Source organism: Heptranchias perlo, unplaced genomic scaffold, assembly GCF_035084215.1.
Source record: "Heptranchias perlo isolate sHepPer1 unplaced genomic scaffold, sHepPer1.hap1 HAP1_SCAFFOLD_47, whole genome shotgun sequence".
In the NCBI taxonomy this organism is placed as follows: domain Eukaryota; kingdom Metazoa; phylum Chordata; class Chondrichthyes; order Hexanchiformes; family Hexanchidae; genus Heptranchias; species Heptranchias perlo.
In genome coordinates, this window is record NW_027139484.1 from 5,384,102 (window position 1) to 5,396,518 (window position 12,417).

The following is a 12,417-nucleotide window of genomic DNA, read 5'->3' on the forward strand; positions in this document are numbered from 1 at the left end:
TGCATCGGGCGTGGCAACAGTTAACACGTTGGACATAGCTGAGTTGGAAAACCAGATACAATCCCTCCAGCAGAAAATGCAGGTTATTACTGGAGAGGGTTATCGGGGTCAAATACGAGACAGCCAAATAGGACAGGATGCATCACAAGTGACCCTAGACACAGTAAAATTGTTGAAACCTTTACAGGATAAAATAAATTTGATCATTGACCGTCCGGCTAATACTTCAGAGGAGGCCCATAAGGCCGAGACGTGTGCCATATATACTAGCTGGGTGTTGACTATGATTGGTACTAATTTGTTACAGCTCAATACACACCAAGTTCCAGACTGGGTATCGGATGAACAGTTAGAGAAATGGGTCGGAGAAGAAACACCTCTATGCCACCTCAGAAGTTTAACCTTATCTAACAGGGTGTTAAGTACCTGTCCTGAGGATAAAGGGAAATATTACGTTGGGGCGGTGTTTCATATTCCCCGGCACGGAGGCAATTTGACCTACCCTTTAAAAAGAGTTCATAACGTGGGCAAGTATCATGAGGGTCCTTGGATATCTATGAGCAATCCACCATCTCATGCTATTGTAATGGACGGTGCTGAGAAAGGGGTAGATTTGTCAAAGTGTCACCAAGGAGGGAATCACTGGGCCTGTCCAGAAGAGATAACAAGACAGAAACTTACGAATTGTGGGTTCAGTACTTATGAAAATTGTTCATTGTCCATTTTGCAGGTTAACAACCAGTCCTTTTTACAATACGCCCTTGTGGGACAAACGTATTACATAGCCACAGCGGCTATGAACTATATCAAAGGATGGAAACAGTGCCCTCTGGAAGGACACAATGTGGCCATTAACAACGTGACCTCAGACCTGATTGTTGGTGGACAAGTTCTGCCTAAGCCAATAATGAGGATGGTGATAAACGAAAACCTCACAGTCCAACGTACCGATATAGACCAAGATCTGTGGAAATATGTTCCGACCGAACTGCCAAGCATTCCGCACCTGACTACAGATTGGACGCAAATGGCGGAGGAAGCCAATGAGATAATTCATCAATGGACTAAACACACTAAAATAATTAAAACTCATGCTGATAAAGCAGATGAACCGCTACGGGACCCCGGGTTCTGGGATAAGTTTTGGAATTGGGGATCTAATGTTCAAATACATCCAAGGGTCAGGATTTTATCACATGCCGCAGTAATTAGTGATTTTATGTGCATTAATACTTGTCATATTCAATGTATATCAGCTTAGAAGGTGGAAAAATGAAATTTTGCAACAATTGAGTGTTAGTGCTATAATAAAAGAGAAGAAGCGATTATCAACATAAGGACAGTGTGTGAAGTATATTTTATACGCTTCCTTTTTGTATTCTTTCTATAACCATATGATATCGCGGATGTAACATGCCCATTGGGGGACAATGACGGCCTCAGAAGTGGTACACAGAAAGGGAGAATAATGATCCTAAGATAAGTATCTTTGGATCAAAAGGGGGGAGATGTTGGCCAGAGGCTGCAGAAATCTATTGAGCTTAATTTGAAGTGCTAACAAAGACACTGACCTTTTGAACTGAGGTGACCTGGAGTTCAGTCACTGGTCTGAACTGGCCAGAACCGGTTTGAATTCGTTCCGCTTCTTACAGGAACAAAGGAAATGTGATGAGACACCAGTCCTTACTTAGAAAAGGAGTATGAGGTGATGCGACCTAGGCCCTTGGAACAGAGCCAATCAGGGGATGACATCGATCACTCCAGCAACTTTGAGCCAACCGGAGAAGACAGCATCATTCGAAAAGGCAGGCTTGGAGTTAAAACTGAAGAATTGCTGGCTTGGTCCCAGTTTGTTTGTGAGGGAGACTCCGGAGACTCACCATCGTGGAAGTGGGGACCCTACGTCAGGGACGCAGAGACTACGTCAGAGACGTAGATACGACGTCGGGAGTGAGAAAGAGAATTGCCTGGCCAGAAGTATCTCTCCTTTCCGGGTAATATAATATCCTTTCTATTCTGCGACCACTCGGGGAGTGTTCGTCAGAAAAACCGAGTGGGTGTGCGTTTAAATCCTAATACTCAGGGAGTGTTCGTCAGCTAGTGGGTGTGCGTTTAAATCCTAGTTTGAGTATAAAACTGTATAACCTGCTGTAAACTGCATGCCTATATCTAACTAGACGTATAAGCGGTATGTACATGATCTAATAACGTTAATAAAGCGAATTGAGAATTAAGAGAGAATTGACTCTTCCTCTGTGTACTAAGCCAAAACCGTTAACCGGTGACTTCCGGTCAACACCTTGCCCCTTAGTAAGATGGCCGCCTTGCCCCTCAGTAAGATGTCCAGCTTGTGCCTCAGTAAGATTGCTGCCTTATTGGCTACCATTTAGTTTCAGGCTTATGGCGTTGACGTTGTTTTGTTCATAGTCTCATATTTTCATAGTAGGTACGGCACAAGAGAAGGCCATTCAGCCCACTGTGCCTGTGCCAGCTCTTTGAAAGGGCTAACCAATTAGTCCCTTTATTATGCCACAATTGTCCAAGTGGCAATTAATTTTGTCCCTGATTATTTTTTTAAAAGATTCCCCACCACCGAGGTTAAACTGACTGGCCTGTAGTTGATGGGTTTATCCTGACACCCTTTTTTGAACAATGGTGTAACATTTGCAATTCTCCAGTCGTCTGACACCACCTCCGTATCTAAGGAGGGTTGGAAATTATGGCCATTATCTCAGCAATTTCCACCCTTACTTCCTTCAGCAACCGAGGATGCATCCCATCTGGACCGGGTGACTTATCTACTTTAAGCATAGCCAGCCTTTTTAGTACCTCTTCTTTGTCAATTTGTAGCCCATCCAGTATCTCAACTACCTCCACTTTTACTGTGACTTTTGCAGCATCTTCTTCTTTGTTCATGACAGATGGAAAGTATCCATTTAGTGCCTCAGCCATGCCCTCTGCCACCATGGTTAGATCTCCTATTTGGTCCCAAACCGGCCCCACCCCTCTTCTTACTACCCGTTTACTTTTCTATGCCTGTAGAAGACTTTGGGATTCCCTTTTTGTGAGCTGCCAGTCTACTCTCATATTCTCTCTTTGCCCTTCTTACTTCATTTTTCACTTCTCCTCTGAGCTTTCTATATTTACCCTGGTTCTCACTTGTATTATCAACCTGACATCTGTCATACGCCCCCTTTTTCTGCTTCATCTTACTCTCTATCTCTTTCGTCATCCAGGGAGCGCTGGCTTTAGTTGCCCTACCTTTCCCCCTCGTGGGAATGTATCTAGACTGTACTCGTACCATCTCCCCTTTAAAGGCCACCCATTCCTCGAATACAATTTTGCCTGCCAATCTCTGATTCCAATTTATCCGTTCTCAACCCACTGAAATTGTCACTCTTGGAATCAAGCAATTTTTACTGTAGATTGCTCCTTTCCTTGTCCATAACTAATTGAAACCTCATGATATTATGATTGCTGTTCCCTAAATATTTCCCCCTGAGATTTGCTCCACTTGACCCACCTCATTCCCCAGAACAGCAGCACGCGAAACCTCAGTAATCAGGGATGTTGCTGAGAAGAGGAAAAATCACTGCTCACTGAGTTTCTATGCTGATCGAGCAGATGCAGGACGCCCCGTCCAGCTAGACCATCGCCCCCCACCTGTCCCAGGTGAAGAAGTTCCCGTGGATGAACCACTTTGACCTTAAAGCCCTCAGACAGTGGTCAGCACGGAATGTTCCGGGGATCCTGCAGTGAAAGGAGAGGCAGGCTCCGAACGGGCAGTTTCTCGACCAGACAGTCGATGCCATTTGGCAGAACATCCATCGCTGGAACTGATGAACAGCCACGAGGTTGTAGCCTGGATGGTGGTGAGAAAGGCCTTCCAGTCCAGTCCTTACAACAAGCATAGAATCTCAGCACCACCGTGAGCTGCCCTCGAGGCTGCGGCGGCAGGAGACCGTCGTCCGTCTCCTGATGGACTTTCCCTTCACTCAGAATGTGTGGAGAGAGAATCGTTGTTATCGGTCCCGTTCATCCCCAACGCCTCGGTAACACAGGACGCTGTGCTCCACGAGCTGTTCCCCGGGACGCATACCGAGAGAGTTATCAACTGCTGTTGGAAGACCATCAACTCGGTGAAGTAGCCCCTTTGGTCTGTCCGAAACCTCTTGACCTTCCAGCTGAGGGAGCAGCCCACGACCGAGTGTTGCCAACTGGAACATTCCGAAGTCCAGGAGTAGGTGCTGCGTGACGCACTGAAGCGAAGTGCGGCCTACGCAAAAGCTCTATGGGGAAAGGGAACCGGGTAAGGACATCCCACGTGATATTGGTCACCATATATTAGAAAATATATACTTTGTTTGAATTGCAATATTGGGATCATACTGTGTGCGTTCTGCTTTGTATTGTTTTGGAATTGCATTGATTTGAAATTGCGGTATTTAGTTTGAACTCTGTGGATTATTTAATTTTGTGAAACAAAGTATATTTTGTAATAAAAAAAACGTGTGCATAAACCTTTGAACCATCTAGAAAGCAAACCTACGAACTTCTGGCTTGTAGTCAAACACGTTACCCATTGCTCCACTGCCTCAGGGTGCGGAGAGAAAGTAACAGCTCACACTCCCACAATGCTGTGGAATGAGCAGGTACCGAGTCAGTCTCGGTCATACCCCCTTGAATCCACGAGTCCGGGAGTGTCAAAAGACGCACGGTGAACAATCACTAAAGAGAAAAACCTTGAACTGCTTCCCTTCGATCGCTCATCTGGTCGAGCGGAAGATGGTTAATTGACGAAGAACACAAAGCAAATTCATCGTTCGATCAGTGTTTGAATTCCAGCTTGAAGGAGCGAGTGCTCTTTTGGAGCAATTAGCTCAAGGCCGCTCTTTTAACTTTCCAGCCGAGAGCTCAACATGTTGACAACTCTTTTCCTTTCTCAAAACTGAAAGCTTTCTGTGTCTGCCCGAACACGGCTGTTTCACTCGAACATTTGCCTTTGTTTACCAGCAGGGAGCGCCTTTGAGCAGCAACTTTTATAAAATTTCAAAGTCGACTTTATTCCATAAAATTTAAGGGTACATACAGTTCAGTGTAAATGTCGCAATTTCAGTTCAAAACAATACAAAACAGATCGCACACCGTATGTTCACGCTTTTTCAAAAGAAAATACACAACATAACTAATTTTAAATTCTGTACAATACAAGGTTGGGTGGACTCAATACATATCTTATATTACATTCTGTACAATACAACGTGGGGTGGACTCAGTACATATCTTATATTACATTCTGTACAATACAAGGTGGGGTGGACTCAGTACATATCTTATATTACATTCTGTACAATACAAGATGGGGTGGACTCCGTACATATCTTATATTACATTCTGTACAATACACGGTGCGCTGGACTCAGTCCATATCTTATATTACATTCTGTACAATACAAGTTGGGTGGACTCAGTACATATCTTACATTACATTCTGTACAATACAAGGTGGGGTGGACTCAGTACATATCTTATATTACATTCTGTACAATACAAGGTGGGGTGGACTCAGTACATCTCTTACATTATATTCTGTACAATACAAGGTGGGGTGGACTCATTACATATCTTATATTACATTCTGTACAATACAAGGTGGGGTGGACTCCGTACATATCTTATATTACATTCTGTACAATACACGGTGCGGTGGACTCAGTCCATATCTTATATTACATTCTGTACAATACAAGTTGGGTGGACTCAGTACATATCTTACATTACATTCTGTACAATACAAGGTGGGGTGGACTCAGTACATATCTTACATTACATTCTGTACAATACAAGGTGGGGTGGACTCAGTACATCTCTTGTAGTACATTGTGTACAATACAAAGTGGGATGGACACAGCACGTAGCTTATATTACATTCTGTACAATACAAGGTGGGGTGGACTCAGTCCATATCTTATATTACATTCTGTACAATACAAGGTGGGTGGACTCAGTATGTCGGTCTTTGTAGACGTCACCGAGCCCTCTTCCTCCTTCAGGCTGTTGATCACAGAAGTCTCTCTGGCCAATTTTATGCAGTAATGTATGTTTTATAACAAAAAACAGTTCACAGAAACCTTCGAGTCAAGCGGGAAACAAACATAGAACGGGTGCTATTCGTGAACAGAAACGTTATCCATTACTCTACTGACCAAGTTTGTAAAACTGAAGTAACAGCTCACACTCCCACAGCGCTGAAGAATTAATAGGTACAGAGTCAGCCTCGGTCATGCCCACGCGATTCCACGAGTCCAGGAGAGACAAAAGGCACACGGTGAACACTCCCCAAAGACCTTTGCTGCTTCCCTTCGATCGCTCAGCTGGTGGAGTGGAGAACTATTGTGCAATTAACAGATCAAAGTCATCCTCAGGTTGCTTGCTCGAAGTAGCGAACGTGTCATAGAGTTATACAGCACGGATAGAGGCCCTTCGGCCAAACGTGCTTTTGGAGTAATTAGCTCCAGGCCGTTCTCTTAAATTTAGAGGCAGCCGACAGCTTAACACGTTGGCGCTGAGGCACAGGAGACCTCTTTTCATTTCTCATACTTTAAAGCTTTCTGTGTCTGCCCAAACACGGCTGTTTTGCTCGAGCATTTGCCTCTGCTCACCAGCAGGGAGTGCCTTTGAGTAACAACACTTCAAACCGCTTTGAGGCAAAAAAAGTCTTCCATCAGTCAGAGAGACAGAGAGACATACTGGGTTCTCGCTGCTCCCTCAAGCTCGGCACGGCTGTTCCTTTCCTCGTCTGCCTTCCGCAGGCTCGGGCTCTTCTCAGCATCATTCACGATTACAGTGGCTTCCCGTTCTGCTGTCGCTCACTTGTTGATGCTCGATAACTCCGAATAGAGCAAAATATTGATTGAATTCAGGGAGGGGCCAACCCAAGGCAAGATTTCTCTGCTGGTAGTGGAGCTGCTTGGTAGCGAGTGCGAAGCAGCTATTGTGATGGCCAATTTACAAGAAACAACCTCAAATGTGGAATAAAGGAGGCAGTAGCAACATGAATACAGAATTGGCTCAGGTACAGGAAACAGAGAGTAGTGGTGAACGGTTGTTTTTCGGACTGCAAGGAGATGTACAGTGGTGTTCCCCAGGGACCAGTTCTGGGACCACTGCTTTTCTTGATATACATTAATGACTTGGACTTGGGTGTATAGGGCACAATTTCCAAATTTGCATATGACTCAAAAATGGAAGTGTAGTGAACAGTGAGGTGGATAGTGATCGACTTCAAGAGGATATAGATAGGCTGGTGGCATGGGCGCATACGTGGCAAATGAAAGTTAACGCAGAAAAATTCGAAATCATCCATTTCGGTAGGAAGAACGAGGAGAGGCAATATAAACTACAGGGCACAATTCTAAAAGGGGCACAGGAACAGAGAGATCTGGGGGTATATGTGCACAAATCGTTCAAGGTGGCAGGGCAGGTTGGGAAAGCGGTTAAAAAGCATACGTGATCCAGGGCTTTTTAAATAGACTACAAAAGTATGGAAGTCATGATGAACCTTTATAAAACACTGTTTCGGCCAAAACTGTAGTATTGTGTCCACTTCTGGCCACTGCATTTTAGGAAAGATGTGAAGGTCTTCGAAAGGGTGCTGAAGAGATTTACTAGATTGATTCCAGGGATGAGGGGCTCCAGTTACGTGGAGAGGCTGGAGAAGCTGGAGTTGTTCTCCTTGGAACAGAGACGGTTGCGAGGAGACTTGATGGAGGTATTCAAAATCATGAAGGGTCCAGACAGAGTAGATAGAGAGAAACTGTTCCCATTGGTGGAAGGGTCAAGGACCAGAGGAAATAGAATTAAGGTGATTGGCAAAAGAATTAAAGGTGACATGAGGAAAAACTTTTTTACACAGCGAGCAGTTAGGATCTGGAATGCACTGCCCGAGGGGATGATTCAATCGTGGAAAGGAAATCATTTTCAGGGCGACGGGGATGGGGCGGGGGAGTGGAACTAGCTGGGTTGCTCGTGCATAGAGCCGGTGCGGACTCGATAGGCCGAATGGCCTCATTCCGTGCTGTAACCTTTATATGATTCTCGCTGAGCATGTGAGAGATAGCAGTATAGATTGTTGCATTCTCCACACACCTTTTGACTTGGGTCAATTGTCCAGAAAAAAAGTGGCGTCAGTTTTCAGCGAGCCCATGGTCCATGTACTTCTTAAGCTTCACTGCGTGCGATGGCACACAGAGGTCAAGGGGCAGCAAATCTTTTGGTGTGCTGCAGGAAGCAAAAATTCTTGATTTTGGTCTTGAGCAAAGATGAAAAAAAAAGCTTAATTATGCCTTCTCTGAGGATAGAACTCAGGACCTTCAGATTATGAGACTGACGCGCTGCCTGCTGCGCTAAGAAGACACTTGAAGCATAAATGTCCAGGCAGCACTACCAAGTCGGACAGTTTGCAAGGTGTAAAGTCATAACGTAATTGGCAGTTTGAAAAAACATCCATCCAGGTGGAAATCGAACCAACAATCTCCTGAATTCTGGTCAGACACGTTTTTCATTGCTCAACTGGCCCAGGGTGCTGCAAGTAATTAGGAGCACACACTCCCACAGCGCTGCGGTATGAGCAGGTACCGAGTGAGTCTCAGTCATGCCCACGCGATTCCACGAGTCCGGGAGTGTCAAAAGGCGCACGGTGAACAATCACTAAAGAGAGGAACATTTGCTGCTTCCCTTCCATAGCTCAGCTGGTAGTGCACAAAACTTGTAGAGGTTAAAACTTGAAAGGAAAATCGCTGGTTTAATTCTGGCTCAAAGTATATTGCCACCAATCCCATGTGTTTTAATTTTGCACACTTATATGTGGGACTTTATCAAAAGCCTTCTGAAAATCCAAATGAAACACATCCACTGGTTCTCCCTTGTCTATTCTGCCAGTTACATCCTCAAAAAACTCCAGTAGGTTTGTCAAACATGATTTCCCTTTCACAAATCCATGTTGACTTTGTCTAATCCCGTTGATATTTTCTGAGTGTCCTGTTATCACATCCTTTATAATAGACTCTCACATTTTCCCTACTACTGATGTTAGGCTAACCGGTCCGTAGTTCCCTGTTTTCTCTCTCCTTCCTTTTTTAAATAGTGGGTTTATATTTGCCACCCTCCAATCTGTAGGAACTGTTCCATAATCTATAAAATTTTGGAAGATGACGACTAATGCATTCATTATTTCCATGACTACCTCTTTCAGTGCTCTGGGATGCAGATTATCAGGCCCTGGGGTTTTATCGGCTTTCAGTCCTATTGATTTCTCCAGCACTATTCGTTTACTAATACTAATTTCCTTTAATTCCTCTTTCTCACTAGTCCCTAGCATTTCTGGGAAGTTATTTGTGTCCTCTTCTGTGAAGACAGAACCAAAGTATTTGTTTAATTGTTCTGCCATCTCCTTGTTCCCCATTATAAATCCTCCCGTTTCTGAATGTAATGGACCTACTTTTGTCTTCACTAATCTTTTTCTTTTCACATACTTGTAGAAGCTTTTACAGTCCACTTTTATGTTCCTTGCACGTTTACTCTCATACTCTATTTTACCCTCTTAATCAATCGCTTGGTGCTTTTTTGTTGACTTCTAAACTGCTCCCAATCTTCAGGCTTGCTACTTTTTCTGGCATTTTATATGACTCCTCTTTGGATCTAATACTATCCTTAATTACTTATGTTAGCCATGGTTGGGCCACTTACCCATTTGTGTTTTTATGCCAAAAACTGTTGCAATTTATACATTCGTTCCTAAAATGTTAGCCATTGCCTATCCACCGTCATGCCTTTTAATGAAGTTTCCCAATCTATCATAGCCAACTCACTCCTCATACCTTCGTAGTTTCCTTTGTTTAGATTTAGGACCCTAGTTTCGGATTGGACTACTTCACTTTCCATCTTAATGACGAATTCTATCATGTTATGGTCACTCTTCCCAAGAGGACCCCGCACAACAAGATTATTAATTAACCCCTTCTCATTGCACAATACCCAATCAAGGATAGACTGTTCCCCAGTTGGCTCTTCATCGCACTGGTCTAAAATATCATCTCGTGCACACTCCAGGAATTCATCCTCCACAGTATTATTGGTAATTGGGTTTGGCCAGTCGATATGTAGATTAAAGGCACCCATGATTACATGCATCTCTAATTTCCTGTTTGTTGCCGACCCCTATATTAGCACTACATTTAGAGGCCTATAGACAACTCCCACCAGTGTTTTCTGCCCCTTGGTGCTTCTTAACACCATCCAGACTAAATCTACAGCGGCCATCTTGAAAAAAATGGCCGCATGTACGGTGGCCATCATGGACAAAGTAGCGGCAAGTACGAAGGACATCTTGGACAAAATGGCGGCAAGCATGGCGGCCATATTGGTAAAAATGGCGGTAAGTACGGCGGCCATATTGGACAAAATGGCGGTGAGCACGACGGCGATCTTGGATAAAATGGAGGTGATTACGGCAGCCACGTTGGACGTAATAGCGGCAAGTACCTCAAGGCTGTTCGACAGGAAGAGGAGGAGGCCATTCAGCCCCTCGAGCCCGTTTCACAGATAAAAGAGGCCATTCATCGGAACATAGGAACAGGTTAGGCCATTCAGCCTCTCGTGCCTGATCCGCCATTTGATAAGATCATGGCTGATCTGTGATCTAACTCCATATACCTGCCTTTGGCCCATATCCCTTAATACCTTTGGTTGCCAAAACACTATCGATCTCACATTGAAATTTAGCAATTGAGCTAGTATCAATTGTCGTTTGCAGAAGAGAGTTCCAAACTTCTACCACCATTTACGTGTGTCGAAATGTTTTCTAATCTCACTCCTTAAAGGTCTGGCTCTAATTTTTATATTGTGCCCCCAACTCCTAGAATCCCCAACCAGCGGAAATAGTTCCCCTTAATATCTTATAAAGTTCGATCAGATCACCCCTTAACCTTCGAAACTCTAGAGAATACTACCACATTGTGTAATCTCTCCTTGTGACTTAATGCTTGAAGTCCGGGTATCATTCGAGTAAACCTACGCTGCACTCCCTCCAAGGCCAATATGTCCTTCTGAAGGTGCGGTGCCCAGAACTGCTCACAGTACTCCAGGTGCGGTCTAACCAGGGTTTTGTATAGCTGCAGCACAACATCTGCCCCCTTGTACTCTAGTCCTCCAGATATAAAGGCCAGCATTCCATTAGCCTTCTTGATTATTTTATACACAAGGAACTGAAAGCTGCAAGCAGCAGTAAGATTAATACAGAAAATTGAGCAATAGTATCCTGCGCTGATTAGAAAGACGTTTAAACATCAGCATAGCAGTTTAATACCAAAAGGATGCCGAATAGAAAAGGGGAGACAGTTATTGCTATCATACTAGAGTTCAGAAACAGAAGATTTAACCCTCTAGTATCTGCAGCATTGAAGCTCCCCCCTCCATGGTTTTCACAACGTTGCAGTCAAACAAAAGGTACAACTGGTTCATGGTAACTGCAAAGTGATTCACCAGTGTACATCACAAAGTAAATGGTCATACGACCAAGTAGAGATGTGGAATAAGGTTGTGTACGTGACCATAGTCTGTAGTATAATACATTAGTCTGGGGACACCTAAAGTTCCAAGTACTTACCTCTATAATACAGTTCCAGCTTAATGCAGTCTCTGCTGAAGGAATTACTATGACACAGGAACAAAAACGGTACAACACATTGGATTTGAGCATGGGGAAGGCTGAGAGTGTACTTCAATTTGTGAATCTGTGAGCACCATTTTTTTCAGCCAACCTTTAAACTGGACTTCAAGTCCCCCACATAAAATGCATGAGGTGCTCTTCTTCAAAGGCTGGAGCCTGCATCTCCCTGAAGGTGCTCAATGGGATCTGGACAGTGTTGCAGTTCTGTTAGTGAAACTGATTACAAGAACAGCAGTGCCTAATTCTCTACTACAAATATGCTTTTTAAACATTTTGACTGGAGTGAACATTCAGTACAAATGGATTTGCTTGCGTTACATCAAAGAATTATTTCTATGATGGAACGGCTGCTGAACGTATGGTAAGCCAGCATAAGATTCTATACCTGCACAGATTTCACATCCTTTCTTGATCTGGTCACAGAAGTCCTATACAGATCTACATACACCTAAGTAACAGGCAAAAATAGCAACACCTGAACTACTTTAACAACAACTTGCATTCAATGCTATTTTTTTTCACGGTGCTTTTTTGTAGATGTGCTCTATTATCAGAGAAAGTAACATTATGCAAGGAAACTGCAAACTTTGACACCCCAAAAGCAATGTGGTACTGAAGGACAGCAATTTAAATTTTAAAAAAAACTGCTCTGCACACAACTAAGATATACTACACTGGCATTTTCAAAG

The 12,417-nt window shown here is 43.8% G+C and overlaps 1 non-coding gene across 1 annotated transcript; it reads right to left on the reverse strand.

Annotated features, from left to right (window-relative positions):
• Positions 1 to 8,342: 8,342 nt before the first annotated feature.
• Positions 8,343 to 8,415, reverse strand: trnam-cau (transfer RNA methionine (anticodon CAU)). Its single transcript has one exon. It is a non-coding gene; the product is annotated as a tRNA-Met (tRNA).
• Positions 8,416 to 12,417: the final 4,002 nt, after the last annotated feature.